General features: G+C 38.9%; 1 protein-coding gene across 5 annotated transcripts in view; it reads right to left on the bottom strand.

Annotated features, from left to right (window-relative positions):
* The window catches only part of FBXO34 (F-box protein 34), an 87,647-nt gene that overhangs the window by 29,618 nt on the left and 40,804 nt on the right, over window positions 1-17,225 (bottom strand). For 2 of the 5 annotated variants that reach the window (XM_027065766.2, XM_027065767.2), the window contains exon 2: window positions 1,331-1,412. The exons of 2 other annotated variants lie outside the window; for them this stretch is intronic. The gene's annotated coding sequence lies outside the window, so the exon portion shown is untranslated. Of the gene's footprint in view, window positions 1-1,330; window positions 1,413-16,509; window positions 16,715-17,225 lie in introns of those variants that run through there. One more of the 5 variants, XM_053224476.1, reaches the window with a different exon arrangement.

Here is a 17,225-nt window from a genome sequence, read left to right as displayed (position 1 = left end):
CAACCTCCCATCCCCACCTCCAGGAACTTTTAATTTTTTTTTTTTCAACGTTTATTTATTTTTGAGACAGAGAGAGACAGAGCATGAACGGGGGAGGGGCAGAGAGAGAGGGAGACACAGAATCGGAAACAGGCTCCAGGCTCTGAGCCATCAGCCCAGAGCCTGACGCGGGGCTCGAACTCACGGACCGCGAGATCGCGACCTGGCTGAAGTCGGAGGCTTAACCGACTGCGCCACCCAGGCGCCCCCAGGAACTTTTAATTAAGTACAATCAATTCTGCTATATGGGATTGACAGATATATTGGGGAACAACTTGAATAGAATGTGAATTTTGTGTTTGCTTATGTATGATTTCTACTGTGAGAAACACTGAATGTACATTCAAAACTGCACTCAGCTTATCCCAGCTGTATAGAAATATAAAAAACACAAGCACACATCTCAAACATTTTAGCAAAAATTTTTTTTAAAAAACATGTCAAGGATACACACCAACCATACTGTTTTCCTGGAAATTTTCAGATACATTGCAGCAACATGCGTGAGTTCACGGAGACATCCCAGGCTCCTCAGATAGTCTAGACTGGGAACTGGCTAAATGCTCCACCCAAGTCTAATGGCTCTAAATTCAACTTACATGCTATACCAAGTGGCCACCCAAACCTGTCTCCAGGACTCCAGGTTTATACACTGACTATTCAAAATCTCCACCTAGATGTCTAATAAGCTAGCAAGCATCTCAAACTCAACATGTCCAAAATCAAAATCCTGACTCCCTGTGCACGTTCCACCACCACCCTCCCAAAATCTTCCCCATTTTAGTAATCAACAAACCCATTTTTCCAATTTCCAAAGCCAAAAACCTTGAGTCATCCTTGACCCCTTTTTTCCCTCACAAACCACATCAGGAATTCCCATTGGCTCTACCTTCAAAATATACTCAGAATCCAACTACATCTGACCCTTGAACAACAGCGGGGATTAGGGGCACAGACACCTCCCCATCCCTGTGCAGTCAAAAATCCGAATTATAAGTTCTGACTCCCCCAAAACTTAATAGCCTACTACGACTAGAAGCCTTACTGATAACATAAACAGTTGTTTAGCACATACTTTGTATGTTACATGCATTATATTCTGCATTCCTACAATAAAGCTAGAGAAAAGAAAATATGAAAAAAAGCATAAGGAAAATACATCTACAGTACTGTACTATAAAAAAATCCATGTAAGTGGACCCAAGCAGTTCAAACCCATGTTGTTCAAGAGTCAGCTTGTGCCATTCACCACCTCCACTGCTAATACTCTGTTCTAACCACAATTTCTCACCTGCATTAGTCTCCCATTAGTCTTTGAATTCTATTCTTGCTCTCCATATGGTCTACTCTCAAACTCAGCAACCAGTATAATCCTATAAGGAAAAAGAAAAGCTCATCATATTTTTTTCTGTGCCACACCCTTGTTAAAAAGAAAACCACAGGCCCAAAATGGCATCACTTGGGGGGGCACCTGGGTGGCTCAGTCAGTTAAGCATCTGACTTCAGCCCAGGTCATGATCTCATGATCTCACAGTTAAAGGGTTCAAGCTCCACATTGGGCTCCGTGCTGACAGCTCACAGCCTGGAGCCCACTTCAGATTCTGTCTCTCTCTCTCTCTCTCTCTCTCTCTCTGCCCTTGCCCTGTTCCTGCTCTCTCTCTCTCAAAAATAAATAAACATTAAAATTTTTTTAAAGATTACATAGTCCTCTATATTTTACTAGCTACCTGAAAATTTAGTTTTATTGTTGACATCCTCTAAAATCATAGTAGGTGTTTCAGACAACAAATCCTAATATATTCTTTTTCTCTTTCCACTTCTCCCCAGGACTTAGCTTTAAATACATTTAAGGAAAATCTCTGAGATTTGGTTCCAAACAACCTTGTCTCACAGCAAGATCTAACACCATGCACTTCAAAATCTAAGCATGCCTATTTAAACCAAAGATTACCTGTGACCCAAACCCACACTATTTGGCCAAACCTAAAAATCACTTTTTACCTTTGCCTCATTCAATTCCCTCATCCTCCTGACCTTCACTACCAGCTGTCTTCAATGTGGGGGGATTATGAATTGATGAGCTTTTAATAGGAAGCTATTTGATTATTCTTAGGCAGAAAGTAAAGTCCATCTGGGTTTGTTTTGGAGTCTCTGTGATGTGACAGAACCTCAACTAGGGATTTTACTTCTTCTATAAACTATGTCATCTGCGACTTGTGTATACTGAGGATGTTTAGACACAGCTTAAGCAGGCCTGGTGTCTAGTCTACAAAAGTATTTGGATTGTCTTATGTCCTTCTGAAAAGCAATGGACCAGCATCCTGCCCCACTTCAAGAACGAGTTGTCTCCTTGTTACTATGGTGATGAACACCCTGTGAACAGAGGTAATTTGCCACTTGCTGAAAACTCAAAGCATTCTGTAGCATTGTTTTTTATCAGGAACAAGATGGGAGGAGCAGAACCAATTATGGAGTATATTTATAAACACTTAAAGGAGTGTGTTACTTTATTCTGAATAACAAGATTTTAAATTGTTTAGTTTACAGGAAAAAATGAAGGAAATAAGAGGACTGAAGAAAAGAAACATGTTGACCTACATCCTAACACGTACAGCTCTGCATCATTGTTGAACCTGGCACTACAGCTTTTCCAGAATAGAGTTCTTAGACTGGTTTTCAGATTGGTCGCACATACACAATATATATTAGTTTTCTCACCAGCATTTAGTCTTCTATTAGTCTCCTGCTACTGTGTTTTGTGTATGTGTGACCAACCAACAGTCTGGAAGGGAAGAAAAATCCACTCAAGTAACAAGTTATCAACCAAGTAGGGCAAGAACAATGCTTCTGAAACACTAACAGTTAAAGGAAAGAAATTATATCTCAATAAATTCTTAAAAGTCACACTCAGGGGCACCTAGGTGGCTCAGTCAGCTAAGTGTCTGATTCTTGCTTCTGGCCCAGGGGCATGATCTCATGGTTCGGGAGTTTGAGCCCCACATCTCTCTCTCCTCTCTCTCCATCCTTCCCCTGCTTGTGCATGCTCTCTTTTTCTCTCAAAATAAACATTTTATTTTATTTTATTTTATTTTATTTTATTTTATTTTTCAACGTTTATTTATTTTTGGGACAGAGAGAGACAGAGCATGAACGGGGGAGGGGCAGAGAGAGAGGGAGACACAGAATCGGAAACAGGCTCCAGGCTCTGAGCCATCAGCCCAGAGCCTGACGCGGGGCCCGAACTCACGGACCGCGAGATCGTGACCTGGCTGAAGTCGGACGCTTAACCGACTGCGCCACCCAGGCACCCCAAACAAACATTTAAAAAAAAAAAAAAAAGGAAGAATACTCAGCACCTATTCCTGATTTTCAAAAAAATTCTTACCAAACTAGGAAAACTTGACCTTAATAAAAAGAAACTAACAGAAATTTATATGAAACAGCATACTTAATATCAAAATATTTAAAACATTCCCCTCCTATATTCAGGAATAAAACAAAGATGCCAGCCATCACATTACAAAAACAAACATGCCACTAACATATTCAAAGGGAAGAGACAAAAATCTGTCACTGCTTCCAAGCTACATGTTATGGGCTTTCATGTTACTAATCAAATTAAAAGTTACTTGGTCTCATAGCTCAAAAACTTACCAGATACAAGATCAAAATTTAAAATAAAACAAAAAAAACCATGAAACAAATAATTAACACATGACCCAGCAACTCTATTCCTAGGTATATACCCCCAAAGAACTGAAAAGAGATATTCAAATACTTGTACACAAAATTTTATAGCAGCACTTTTAAAACAGGTGCAAACAAACGAGATGTCCGTTAGTGGATGAATGTATAAACAAATGGCGGTGTATACATACAATGGATTAATGAAGTACTGGTACAAGTATTTGTAGAGAGCAAGATGGAGTCACTCAGGTCAAACAAGGGCCTTTGTCAAGCAATGACACTGTTAAGGGTACTGCAGCTACAAGATATCGTCAAGACCAGCACCAGTTAATGACACCCCAGAAGTGATAACAAGAAGCAGAGGAGGTCTGCAGGGGCCCAAAAATGATTAAATCCTTTTGGGGGGGGGATTTTTGCAGCTGTCAGACTCTTTAGACACTGACCCCTCTTTGTCTGACCACTTTAAAAAGGCAGCTGCAGCTGGAAGGCTCTGCCCAACTGATCTCTGAACAGAGGTGAGATCCTTCACTGCTTGAACATAATAAGCAGTAAGTGCCGAGAGCTGACCCGAACAGGACCTAGGCCTGATCTCAACTGGTCGCTCACAGACTGACTCCTCATTTGGTTCATTAATTTCCCACCCCCTGTGTGATCTTCTGTGTTGTGTGACTTGTCTTGTGCTCTGCTGTGTAAGAAGCCAAGTTAATCATGTGGTGAAATGTCACTGAGTTTGGAATCCTGAACCTGCTTTATAATTATGTTAACACTGCTTCATGACTGAATAGAGCTGACACTGTAGACAGATACAACTTACGTGTGTACCTTCACAGAGTGCTTATAACAGTACTATAACATGGATGAACTTTGAAAACATTATGGTAAGTAAAAGAATCCAGACACAAAAGGTCACATATTTTATGATCCATCTGTAGAACAGACAAACCTATAGAGACCGAAAGTAGATTAACGGTTGCCTAGGACTCGGTGGGCAAAGAAATGGGGAGCAACTGCTAATGGATATGGAGTTTCTTTTGGGAGTGATGAAAATTAATCAGAGGTGATGGCTGCACAACTATGTGACTCTACTAAACACCAATGAACTGTATACTTTTAAAACACAAATCTAATGGCATATAATTCTTATCTAAATTTAAAAAGAATAGTAAGATTTATTGTGGGAAAAATAAACTTCCCAAAACATACAAAAATACTACAGTAATCAAAACAGTATGGCAAGAGAGCGGAAACAAGTAAGTAGTTCAAGAAAACAACACCCTAAATGATTAAAGCAGGATGTTTGAATAAACTCACTGGGTATCTGAGTGAAAAGGTAGATGCCTACTTCACTATAAAAACTTAAAAGTGACAGATTGAATAAAATGTAAAATCCAATGCTGTCAAATATGAGAGAATGATTTTAAAATCTTAGTAGGGGAGGTGCCTGTGTGGCTCAGTTGGTTGAATGTCTGACTCTTGATTTCCACAGGTCATGATATCATGGTTCATGGGATCAAGCCTCTTGTTGGGCTCTGTGCTGACAACACGGAACCTACTTGGGATTCTCTCTCCCCCCCCTCTTCCCCTCTCCTACTCACACTGTGTCTCTCTCTCTCTCAAAATAAAAATAAACATTTTTTATAAATACATACATACATACATACACACACAAAATACTTACATATCTGGCTAAATACAAATTCTAAATATCTCTTTGGGGAAAAGACACAATAAAGTTAAAAGATAAGCAAAAGATTGGAAGAATATTATTTGCAATATACAAAAAGGATTAATTTCCATGATATTAAAAACTTCATGCAATCCAATGGAAATGGAGGAGAGAGGGGACAGTATTTTAGTATAATACCATTGGTGTGAAACAAAACTGAAAAGACTGTGTAGTTTGCAAATACAGAAAAACTGGTTATGCTTGGGATGACAGGGACATTTTTTTCTGCATCATATTTTCAATGTCTGAATTTCTGACCACAGTATATATAGTAATTCTATAATACCAAAAACAATTTAAAAAGGAAAAAAGTCTGAGAGGCAAACTTAAAAAAGAAATTTAAAAAAATGTTTATTTATTTTTGAGGTAGGGAGGGGCAGAGAGAGAGAGACAGAGAATCTGAAGCAGGCTCCACGCTGTCAGAGCAGAGCCCAACACTGGGCTCGAACTCACAAACCATGAGATCATGATCTGAGTAGACGTCAAGAATCGGATGCTCAACCAAGCAAGCCACACAGGCACTACTGAGAGACAAACTTTAGGTAGCTGAGGGACACTAAAGGATTTTTAAAGGGGAAGTAGAATGATGGTTTAGCATTGTTGACAGATCCCTGGAGTACCTTTATAGAGAATGGATAGGAGAGATACCAGTTTGGAAATAGTTATTGATTCATTTCTCCATTCAACAAATGTTAAACACCTACTGGGGCTTGGCACTGAGCTAACCACTGGCACCAGTTAAAAATGTTGCAAGTTGTCTCTCCAAAAGGTCATATACCTACTTTGGGCAATGGTGCAAAGGAAACAAGGGAAACACCTATTGTTTGTTTGTTTCTTTCTTTTCTTTTCTTTCTTTCTTCCTTTGTGGTGCGGGGGTGGAGGGGAGGGATGCATATAGAACTTTTGCCATTTTAAGACATCTGTGAATAATATCCTTGTGGTATTCATTGTATTACAAAAGGACCAGGTATTCCTTGTAAGTATAACCCATATTTTGGCAACTCACTGAAGAAAAAAAACAAAATGCAACATCAGCCTGTTCTTACAAGTTCAAGATTCTTTGACTTTGGAAAGTCCAAGTCCTAAAAAATCTCTAAAAGAACTTCAAAGTCACCCTTACTCATTTTCTGTCCTTTTTAAAATTCTTTGGTTTTGTCAAGAGATGAATAAAAAGAGGACACAATATTAACAGGCCAAAGGAAAAACATCTTAATGAATCATATTAAAGATATTTATAATTATGATTTAATCTGCATTGGTTTCTTTTTACAGACATGTTCCCATTTTATCACAGCCATCTGCTATTTCAACAGTAAGCCTGTTTTACCAAGTTTTAATAAAGACCATGACTATACATAAAAATTTTTTAAACTTTCTGACTGTAAAACTTCTTTGTTAAAAGTGTCCCCTAAGTGAAGAGGCAGAAAAAAGAAACTGCTGATGAATTTGGTAAAAAATTCACGCTACCATTTGGCTTAGGACATTTCAAAATGTGAGGGGTGTGGCACCAGCTCCTGGTTTACCACCACTTTAAAGCTAAGTGCTCTGCTTCACGATCTAGGGCTGAGAAAAAGAGCTTTTCTGAGGTTGCTGGTCAGCAGGCAATCACCGTCACCTTGACAAAACCAACTGGCTGAGTGTGCTTTCCTTAAACCTATCATAATGTTACCATCATTCTTCCCAAACCATGCTGACAAGGTCCCTCATGTATAGATTTCCTATTGTAAATGCATGATGTGGGCAATACCAAAGCAAATGCAAGTCCCTTTCTGAGGAAGGGTATGGTTAAGCATGACAGTCACAGGACCTAGATATCGTAAGACAGTCCCAATTTCACAGTATTCTATTGTTTTCACATAAGGTGATCTTTTAAATGTGTGATTCAAGATGATTTAATAGTTAGACTCATGAGAGTTTTTTTAAGTGAATACAAAGTTCAAAACACAGAAAAGAAAAAAAAAAAAAAAAAATCTTTCCAGACTCTCCTGAGTCTGAATTTTGGACCTGAGCACATAATCATATGGAAAAAACCTGGCCTAATCCTCCCAACCCATCCTAAGAGAAGCATTTCTTCCCAGGCAGGAGGAGCTCACCAGAAATTACAAATGATTTTTAAAAACAAAGCAAACAAGAAGAAAAAGCCATTAGCACATACAAGCTTCTAATTGAAACACAAAAGACGGTGAGGAAAGGAGAGACTAGAAAAGGGAGCAATAAACAGTGGTTTCCAGAAGCCCTTTTTGCAGAAATGTTTACTTTAGCAGTTGGATACTGCTGTACACTGGATCTTACAGAAATAATTATCATCTTCACAACTGTGAACAAACAAGAAAGTTCATCTGGTCATCTAATCTATTTCACATGTGCAATGTCAAATATTTATTTGTTCCTTTTATATCTTATTAAATATTTATTCTTTTTAGCCATAGCTGTCACTATCTTGAGCCACAAAATCTTTTATTTTTATTATTATTTTTTTAATATTTATTTTTGAGAGATTGACAGAGTGTGAGCCAGGAAGGGGCACAGAGAGAGGCAGACACAGAATCTGAAGCGGGCTCCAGGCTCTGAGCTGTCAGCACAGAGCCTGATGCGGCAGGGCTTGAACCCACAAACCGTAAGATGATGACTTGAGCTGAAGTCAGATGCTTAATCAACTGAGCCACCCAGATGCCCTCACAAAATGATTAAAAAAAAAAAAAAAGATGTAAATATATGCATTCCTCAATAGAGGAATGCAGGAATTTCTTAAATGCCAGAGTGGCCCACATCCCCATTCTGAGACATCACAGGCAATTGCTTTTACTTGAGCTGCCATCCGGATATCCTAGAACCTTCCTACTCTGACCTAATCCAAAAGGTAATCATCAATAGATAAGGGAGAATTTAGTGGACTGTGAGGTGGCCTGGTATGAAATTAAGGAAAAAGAGGGTCTACCTAACCCAATCACATCAAATCTAATGGGGGGAAAGGACAATGTATTTGAGCAGAAGAGATTAAGAGTGGAGACAAAGTCAGAAGATTGGAAGACTCGCTAGATGAGGGAGCAATAAATGCCTGCTTCAGAGTGGATGAGGTGACCAGATCAGCAGACCCAGCCAATGAAGGACAACAGGAATTGCTACAGACCTGGGACAATTAGGTACTGTCCCAATTCACCTCAAACCAAACTATGTGACCTGAAATTGTATTATGTGTTTCTTTACGTCCCCACACATCCATATAAAAATCTAACAACAGGTCATGATTCAGCACCTACTTTATGAAAAGGAAAAATATTCTACAATCAGAATTATTTCCTGACTGCATTTATATGACTTGCAAACCAGTAGGGGGTTGGCTAAGACTATTCAGATCCCCCTTAAATTGCTAAGGTTATCTACCTATTTATTCCCAGAATTATATCCCAGACTTCTGGATAATACTGGATGGTGGACTAAACACAAAGCTATTTGTTGCTCCTTCCCCAAACACTAAGATTTTTTTTTTTTTTAAACACATAAACCCAATGGTACGAAGAGAACTGGAGACTGTAGTCACAAAACCTGGAAAGATGAAATATAAATGGCTAAAGCGTAAAGGACTCAAAGACTTAAGAAAACTGAATCCTAAGGTAAGCATCAGGGAACAACACTCCCCCAAAAGTATCAGCAGAGAATAAATGGGAAGGGTTAACAGAAAATCTTTCTTTTAAAAAAAAATGGGGTGCCTGGGTGGCTCATTCAGTTAAGCATTCGACTTCGGCTCAGGTCATGATCTCATAGTTTGTGGGTTTGAGCCCTGTGTCAGGCTCTGTGCTGACAGCTTGGAGCCTGCTTCAGATCCTGTCTCCCCCTCTCTCTGCCCCTCCCCCCACTTGCATTTTCTCTCTCTCTCTCTCTCTCTCTCTCTCAAAAATAAAGATTGTTTTTTAACATTTATTTACATTTGGGAGACAGAGAAAGACAGCACAAGTGGGGGAGGGGCAGAGAGAGAATGAGACACAGACTCCGACGCAGGCTCCAGACTCTGAGCTGTTAGCACAGAGCCCAATGTGGGGCTCAAACCCACAAACCACGAAATCATGACCTGAGCCAAAGTCGGAAGCTTAACCAACTGAGCCACCCAGATGCCCCAAAAATAAACTTTTTTTTTTTTAAAGCTTACTTTGAGGAGAGCACACATGTGCAAGCAAGCAGGGGAGAGGCAGAGAGAGGGGAGAGAGAGAATCCCAAGCAAGCCCCACACTGCCAGCACACAGAGCCCAATACAGGGCTCCATCTTATGAACCATGAGATCATGACCTGGGCCAAAATCAAGAATTGAACACTCAACTGACTGAGCCACCCAGGTGGCCCCAGAATATCTTTCTGAAATGCAATTCCAGATCCAGTTGTTCAGACAAATGCCCTTCCCTCTCTTGCAAAGGGCTGAAGATAATCTAAAGAAGGTTAAAACAGACGGTTATACAGACCAGGGAATCACCAAGTAAAGCAAAGGCAGTTTCAGTTAGCATAGGTACTAGATCTCTGTCCATGGTGTGTTGGTAAATATAAATGTTTAACCACTTGGGGGTAAGGGGAGGTGGAGACAAGGGTAGTTATCTGTAATATCTGCTGAATTCTTGTGGTATAAATACTCTTAACATGGCTGCTTCAAGCTAAGAAATGGTATCACTGTTCACAGAGATTAGATGAGATGCATGGTAGCCTATCATTAAATAGTATTTCCACCATACAGATTAGATGTAAATAATATCAAGAGCATCCATAATGACAAAATGTAATAAAATATTCAGGGGTAGTGAGTTTTTAGAATTTATTGATTTGACTTTTTTAATATAACATCTAAGTTTGCATAATCTTTAATAATTGTCATATTTAGCAAATGGCTCACAAAGTTCCTGAAAATTTTAACTGTCTATGATGCGCTAATACTAGTCATCGACCCAGCCCTCTTTATTAATACCCTTTCCCAAAAGGCTGACAGTCAGGCCTTCACTTCCAGGCAAGGGAGATTAGAAAAAACTTTTCTGGAGAATATTAACAATTAGTCTAAGAGAAAAAATTATATTTTGCCATTATATGACAAATTCTCAAACTAAATTTGTCCAGCCAGATCTTCCTACAGTGAAGCTCACAATTGTAGAAGTCCTACTGCACATGCAGAGCTTTCAATCAGCATTCTAGGATCCCACTATTAAATATTAGCAAATAGCCAAGAATTGCTAGACCTCTCTAGCACAAAGAAATTAAACAGAAAAAGCAAGTTGGAAGAGACAGCACATGCTTTGCAGGCATGTGACCTAGGCAGTCACACAGTGCCCTGCACTTAGAAGATCCCTGTGTTAGATTTAATGCTCTGCCGTTGCTGTCTTGAAATTCTCTAATAAATGTTAACAAGGAGCCCTGCAAATTATGTAGCTAGTCCTTACAGACACTATGCAGGGTAAAGAAAATTCTGGGGGAAAAGATACCATGAGTATATTCAGAAATATAAGAGAAAATATCGCAAACACAGTAAGAACAGTAAGTTAAAACAACGCAAAGAATAAGCAAAGAACAGTAAGTTAAAACAAGATAAAACTAAAAAGAGAAAATGAAAGTGAGCAAAAGCATGCCTTGTTGGTAATTAAAAATGCAATAGCTAAAAGGAAAAACTCCTTAGAACAGCATAAGAAGATTGGAAGATCAGTCCAGGAAGTCCAATATCAGAGCATCAAGAGTTTAAGAGAAAACTAAGAGGGGGAGAAAGTCAGGGTGCCTGGATGGCTCAGTTGGAAGAGCTTGGGATTATTGATCTCTGGGTTGTGAGTCCGAGCCCCACGTTGGGTGTAGAGATTACTTACATGAAGTAAAAAAGAAAAAAAAGGAAAAGTCATCAACAAAATAGTTCCCAGATTGAAAGGGTTTGCCAAGTACTCAATGGAACCAAACTCACACTAAGGCACCTTATTGTGCAATTTCAAACACAGAGAAACGAAGAAAAGAACCAATCACATAAATTATCAGGAACCTAATGTATCAGAATACCTTCTGCCAAAACAAAAGCATAAAGCAAGAAACAGGGAAATAAGAGATCTAGAAAACAAGAAATCCAAAACAAAAAGGCAAGGAGCATCCTCAAGATGTGGATGAAGGGAAGTCCCAGGATAAGAGCTGTGCATAAAAAAAGTGGGCAATCAGTCCAGATGGAAGCACATCTTCAGGAATAGGGAAACTAAGAGAATACCTTAACTGTCCGAACTTCCTGAAAGGAAATATGAACAAGTTGCAATTTGAGCTACATTAGAGAGAAGTTTAAAGTAAATAATAACAAAGAAAAATAAACATTTCAGGGAAACCAAAAGTTGTACAGGAAAGTACAAGTGTTCATAGATTACTCCATGGCTTAACTGTGAATAGCATGTTCAGTCTTAACTGTATAAATACTGAATACCAACGTAAGCAAATTTATGAACAATTACACTAGGATCGGAGAAGAAAAAGGATACCTGTGGATGTTGAGAAAGATCTGAATCCTCATCTGCCGTAATGGGAAATCAAGAGATACTACCTGAAGCTGAGAAATGAAGAAATCAGAATAATAAGCACGCTGTTAAGAACGACAGTGTTTCGGGACGCCTGGGTGGCTCAGTCAGTTAAGCATTCGACTTCAGCTCAGGTCATGATCTTGAGGTTCGTGGGCTGGAGCCCTGCATCGGGCTCCATGCTGACAGCTCGGAGCCTGGAGCCTGCTTCGGATTCTGTGTCTCCCCATCTCTCTGTTCCTCCCCTGCTCAAACTCTGTCTGTCTCTCTCTCTCCCTCTCAAAACTAAAACATTAAAAAAAATTTAAAGAATGACAGTGTTCAAGGGTGGCTGGGTGGCTTAGTTGGTTAAGCATTCGACTTTGGCTCAGGTCATGTTCTCATGGTTCATGAGTTCACGCTGATGGTGCGCAGGAGGCTGCTTCAGATTCTCTGTCTTTCTCTGCTCCTTCCCTGTTCACACACGTGCCCGCGCTCTCACAAAAATAAACTTAAACACACACACACACACACACACACACAATGAGAGTGTTCAGAACTTGCTACCCCAGAATAAGGCGCCTTGGTATACTGAATATTTTAAACTGAAAAAACCTGCGGTGCCGGAAGGTGCCGAAGGACTTTCTGACTTTCCCTTCTGTCCAGAAGCAGGTCCTAAGACCTTCATGTAAGAGATGTCCTTTCTATACCAGGAAAAGAACATCTTTATCTGTGTAGATGGAGGGTTACAGAGAGAAGTCAAAGGAAATGGCCTTGCCAAGTTTCCCCAGTTTAATACCCTGAGAGCATATTCTTTTGTCCTATCATGTTTTTCTATGACTTTCCACTCTTCCATCAAATCTAGTGCAGGGGCACCTGGAGGCTCAGTCAGTTAAGCATCCGACTTCAGCTCAGGTCATGATCTCGCGGTTCGTGAGTTCGAGGCCCGCGTCTGGCTCTGTGCTGGCAGCTCAGAGCTTGGACAGCCTGCTTCAGATTCTAGGTCTCCATCTCTCTCCCTCCCTCCCTCCCTCCCTCTCTCTCTCTCTCTCTCTCTCTCTCAAAAAAATTTTTTTATCTAATATAAAAATACTCAGACTGAACCATTTCTTCAGGTCTTCATTTCTTTATGAAGCTTCCTGTGTCACATAAAATTTTTATTAAATAAATTTGTATGCTTGTCTCTTGTTAATCTGTCTTTTGTCAGTTCAATTTACAGGGCCCCAGCGACAGAACCTAGAAGGGCATTAGGAAGAAAATTTTTCCTCCCCTACGAGAACAGAGAAGTGCAGAAAAAATCAGATAATAAGAAATTAAAATGTTTGCCTCTAGAGAGGGAGAAGTAGGAGATGAAGTGGGAGGAGAACTGGTGCTTTTCCAATCTTACAGAGCTATTAAATCCTTATGCACATTTACCACTTTGATAAAACATAAAATCATAACATGAAAAAAGCTAGCAGAAAAACTTCAGGATGTTTTAATTCATGATTCCTCTTTCAAGCTGACAAGTTTTGTCAACAAGAAATTTTTCTCCTTCTATTTGTTGTGGTATTTCCAAATTTTCTACAAAAATGTATTACTTGTATAATAGAAATGTAATCACCTTACAATATTCAAAATCATCTATAACTCCAACTATTAGTTAGGGATATTACCATGTCCTATAATACCCAATCTGGCCCAGCTCAGGAAAAGGTGGTGGCTTACCTTCCAGGAGTTACCTCAGCAGTTTATACCAAATGTCTCCATATCTCACACCGGGTTTCCCTCTCCATGCCTACATTCTTTCAAAACACTATAAAGAGACTTTCCATTTAACTCTGAAAAATTCACATAAACATAATGAACTCTAGAGTTTGCCTTTAAGGGGGCAACAAATTCAATTTTTCATACCTTTATTATTCCCAAAACTAAACTTAAAGCTTTCAGTACACAGAAATTGTAATATAGCATATATTATGTTAACACAACTGTATAACATTTATTTGTTTTTATTCTGCATTTAAATAGCTGTCAGGTCAGCTATCAGTTGTCAGCTATGTATCTAACTAGAAAAGTTATTACGGTCAGAGTTTGCAAAACACAGTTCAGATAAATGTCACAGCCTCTGTTCACCTCTACAATGGATGATGAGGATGGTCATGGTCATCACAGGATGTTTAAGAAGGGATCTGCTTAGCACAGAGAACTGAGCCAATCTGCAAACATATGTAGGCCAGCCAAGGCAGCTAGCTACACATGTTTTCACTTATTCCCTTAAGAGTGATTTGGTTTGTTTGGATTTGGTATAGAATCATTTCTGGATTTAAGGAAAACTAAACAAGGTTTTACAGCTTGTTATGCTGACAGGCAGAAAACCATGAAAAAAAATCCTAACCTAAAGAAGATTCCTTTTGCACTTAAAATTAAGGTAAGATAGACATACCTGAAGACATGGTCTACATTTCTCATCTTCATCCCGCCTATTCATGGCAAAAATTGTCTTCATTATTAATTAGTAAACTCTGGCATGCAAATATGGCCTGTAGGATCATGAAGAGTTCCCCCACCCCACACACACACCCCTAACACCAGTAAAATGCCTCGCTGGCATAACATACCAAATTTTTCTCAAACTGGCAACCAAAACAAGCTGCTACCAGAAGATTTTTTTTTTTCTCAAAGTCAAATTAAATTTTGCCAATGTACACAAGAATATTCCAGATTAGTGGCTGTTAACCAATTTAATCTTATGACATTCAAAACTTCTTGTTCACACTAGAGTGCTTTAGGTAAATACTACTAATCTCTTCTGGCTTCTAGACACCTTGCAGACTTTGGGAAATTCATCTGGTTTCTTGCCCCCTCCAGCCACTCCATCTCAACCTCCAAAAAAATGCCTCGAGTTTTTTGTTTTGTTTTTGACACAACTTGCTTTTTCCATCCTGAGTTTTCCTGAACTATTTCAGGGTTCTGACAATTTTGCCAGTGACTAAATCTCCTCCTGGGAATAGCTGCCTCATTATCACTATTAAAAACAGTCACTCCTAATACTGACTGATAAGGATCTGGAAACTTATTGTAACTTCGAGAATGCATATCCCACCCTACCCAATCCAAAGATAAATGCATCACAAATGGAATAACAGACTCACCACAGGACACAATCCCACAGGCTTTGTGTTCCAATTAAACTGTTGAGTGTTGTGAATATTCCTAACTCTTACCAATATGAAGAATTTCTTACCATTTCCTTCCTCATAACTAATTAATACAGAAATTACTATGAGTCAAGCAAGCAAAACAAACGAACAAGGCAAACAAAATACACTCACACACACACACACACAAACTCAACAGTAAATATCCTAATCCTAATGTTTTTAAGGTAATACGGCCTTCCAACTGATCTATTTCAGAAATATTCTGTGCAGTACATGTGCTGTGTGGGTAACTTTTGTTCTTGGCAAGCTAGTCCTCCTGGCTTAGAATATCAACAGCAGATAACCTCAAATAAGAGCTCTTTTCCTACAATCCCTCAAATGGAACAACCACTTAGAAACTTAATTCTTGCAGAAAAGCATATCCAAAATAGAGATGATCATAAATTTATTTCTATTATTGCCATTTTGGTTATATCTCACTTCCTCAGCATTAGTAAAAAGTCACATAATCATAATCCATCATTCTGGAAACCGGATAGTGATACAGAGATGACTCTCCATCCACTCACAGCCCCCAAAAAGTAGTACCCAGAAGTTCTTTCACATCAACCAGAAGCAACCTGGGCCCCTTTTGCAGCCACTGAGGAGAACGGGAATTTAACCTTTTTTGTGCCTTAAATTTCCTTGGAGTACATGAAAACTGTAAACTCTCAGAATATTTTTTAAAACAAAACCATACACACAACGAAAACCAATTATGTTAAAATACTGTTATCAAAATATTTTTTGAAAACTCATTAGTATTAAATGCACTTTTTACGTTTGTAATATATAAAATAACAAGCTTCAATGACAAGCTATTAACTACCATAATTTCCAAATTATGACCAACATAAATGGTATCTTCAAGATATCTGCAACAACTGCAATGTGACATAAAAATATCTTTGACTCCAGGGGCGCCTGGGTGACTCAGTCAGTTAAGCGTCTGATTTTTGCTTTCACCTCAGGTCACGATCTTGTGGCTCCTGAGTTAGAGCCCCACATCGGGCTCCACGCTGACAGATTCTCTCTCTCTCTCCCCCTCCCTCTCTCTGCCCCTCCCTCACATGCACAGTCTCTGTTTCTCTCAAAATAAATAAATAAACTTAAAAAAATGAAATTAAAAAAATCTGTGATTCCACAAAGTCACAGGGACTGCTTGCTAATTTGCTGTGGTTTGAAGCAAATGTTAAATTTCAGTTAGAGATTAGTGAAAACAAGAATCTAACATTTTCCCATTTAAATTCATGGACGCCTGAAGCTTTTAAAATGTAATCATTCTGAAACAGAGATCTGCATCATTAAAGAGGCATTAGAGATCACTTGGTTTATCTCTTCTTTTTAAAGATAAGGGAACTAAGGAAGAATTGATGGTATAGCTCACCTGAAGTATCTTGACTGCAAATCACTGGGTTCTCTTTATGTATAGTAAACTACTGTTTTCTTTTGAAAACCCAAACTTCACATCTAGCAATACTTAGCACTTACCTCAAGCTTGCAACTCAGTTTCAGCATCTGTAAAATGAAGATAATAACCCAAATATGGAAGAACCTTAACGTGAAAATCATATTTAAAATTCCATGTTAAAGTACTACAGCAGTACTTTTAAAGGTAAGGCTATTTATCAATGAACTCTGTAAAATATCAAAGACAAGTTGTCCTTGCTCTTTGGTATACCTTAAGCATCGTTGAATTCTGACTTATTTAACACATTAACTATTTATTTTATGCTGCTAACTGTATCTCCCAAAGGATAAACTGACCCTAAAAATAAGCCACTTCAAGTAGAAAATGATATGCTTAGTACAGAAAGTATTGGCTTTAGAGTCACACTACTATAAGATAAATGTCTGTAATTCTAGGTAAAATACTTGTTTTCTCTGGTCCTCCATTTCTGAATCAGTAAGATAGGAATAAATGCTAACAACCGTATGTGATTGCCAAGAAGGTCATTAAGTGTCAGTCCTTCTCTTAAAGGGGTCAATGAGGAATAGAAGATAACCTTGTAAAGCAGTGAGAACATCTGTTTTCTCCTCCTTCATCACTTGATGCAGTTATTTAAAATAAGATGGGGGCACCTGGGTGGCTCAGTTGGTTAG

Source organism: Acinonyx jubatus, chromosome B3 (assembly GCF_027475565.1).
Source record: "Acinonyx jubatus isolate Ajub_Pintada_27869175 chromosome B3, VMU_Ajub_asm_v1.0, whole genome shotgun sequence".
NCBI classification, from domain to species: Eukaryota; Metazoa; Chordata; class Mammalia; order Carnivora; family Felidae; genus Acinonyx; species Acinonyx jubatus.
The sequence above is the reverse complement of the archived record's forward strand: the minus strand, read 5'-3'. Positions and strand labels throughout refer to the sequence as shown.